Here is a 2,152-nt window from a genome sequence, read left to right as displayed (position 1 = left end):
ACAGAAGAGCCGGTGTGTTGCCGTCACAATTTAAAGGAAAAAAGTGTAACTCTCTCATCATAATTCTTGATTCCTCTTGTTATTTGATGATATTTATGATTATTACGATTCTATTTATTATGGACATTATTCTTAATATTTAAGCTCTCTGTCTCCCTCTGCTGGTTGCTCTTCACGTTGCGTTGCTCCTTGGTTGATATTGTCGTGCTTCTTTGGGAGAGGTGAAACCCCCCTGGGAGACCCTGTGCCATAGAAATTGTGCCATGGTTCTCTCTCTCTCTCTCTCTCTCTCTCTCTCTCTCTCTCTCTCTCTCTCTCTCTCCCTCTCTCGTTCTCTCTCTCTCTCTCTCTCTGTTTTGACTCCATAGTCACTAACACTGTAAGCATGCCCCATGGGACGATCCACTTTTTTACTCTTGAATAAAATATGCATGAACCTTTTGTATGGATACGGAGACTTTATTTCCTTGCCATTGAGCATGGACACACGCACACACATACATTCAGAATCTGACACACCCTTATCAGAGAGGCATTTCGCATCAAGGCCAGTGGAACTGACTGGACCTGTTTGTCGCGTGTCTCTTTCTGATGTCATATCTGTCAAGAGACGGTTTCAAATGTGTCACGTGATGACGCATAAATTAAGCTTCAGCCTGTCCAAACATTTAGCGACGCCAAACCCAACCACTTTTTTGCCAATATGCTATCAAAATTCTGTTTCAACTGCTGCTACAAATGGTCACGTGCTGTTTCCACCCGGTTTAATGGCTGAAACTACAAGTCAAACTTCTTATCTTTCTGGAGACATCTTGTTTTAATCATTCACTATAGCCGTTTCCTTACCAGAGTCTGGGAAATGATGTTATTGCTGATGAAAAAGCTGCGAGTTGAAATCCCCAAATCCAACCAGTCCTCTCTGAACATCTATGCTGCTAGCGTAGCTTTGCAGTTTACTGGGCTAGTTTTGCAGGGCCTTGCTTCTTCGTGGTATATTCTTCTTCTGTGGTACCGTCGCCCAAGCGGCTCATTGCTACTTTCTCTTATCAAAGGCACTTTCATAAGGTATTTGGACCTTTTATCATGCACATTTTAATATGAAACTTTACACATAGAGTGTGAAGATATCTGCAAATAAAAGCGACTTGCGACAGCTGACAATTAAAGGAACACTCCGCCCATTTTCAACCAGCTTTGTATCATTAGAACATCAGTAGTATATCAGAAAACTGTAAACTGTTTTGAAGTCTGTAATTTAATTTGGCAGTTATTGAGTGTTAAAGTGTGGACCACTGACATCACTGGTCCACACTAACTCAAATTAATAACTCATTAACTCAAATCAACTCTCAATAACTGTCAAACTATTCATCATTCATCTAGTTTGACAGTTATTGAGAGTTGATTTGAGTTAATGAGTTATTAATTTGAGTTAGTGTGGACCAGTGATGTCACTGGTCCACACTTTAACACTCAATAACTGTAAAATTAAATGACAGACTTCAAAACCGTTGACAGTTTTCTGATATACTACTGATGTTCTAATGATACAAAGCTGGTTGAAAATGGGCGGAGTGTTCCTTTAAGCTCTTGAATAGCCCGCAAAGAAGGAGGAAGTACGTCACTCGGTCCCCAAACTGAGCTGGTCACGTTTGGGTATATGTGGTTAGGTAGGGCGTCGGTTCCGTTACAAACACATAACCAATGAATTCAGAAACCATTATTCTCACAGTGCATCAATATGAACAGAAAATAGAAAATGCTATGCATACTTGCTAATTCCACTTCTGTCTCGGATACACTTATATACATTTCAGTGTGAACTGACAATAAAGTACCGTATATCGTATCGTATCGTATCGTATCGTATCGTATCGTATCGTATCGTATCGTATGTAGGCAGTGATTCCCAACCAGGGGTATGTGTACCCCTAGGGGTACTTGAGCAGCTTGCAGGGGGTACTTGGAAAGATTGGGGATTACAATTTACTTCCAAAATGATAAATAATAACACGACACTCATTTACAGCCAGCACTTCCTCTTTCACAAGCCTAGACCTCCTCCTGCTCTGGGTGCATCTCTTTTTGCGTAATAAGATAAGGGAAGCTAAGCAGAGGAGGGTTTCACAGAAATCAAAAGAGAAAGTGGTGG

This window comes from Poromitra crassiceps, assembly GCF_964638095.1.
Source record: "Poromitra crassiceps genome assembly, chromosome: 15".
NCBI lineage: Eukaryota > Metazoa > Chordata > Actinopteri > Beryciformes > Melamphaidae > Poromitra > Poromitra crassiceps.
Note: the sequence above shows the minus strand (reverse complement) of the source record.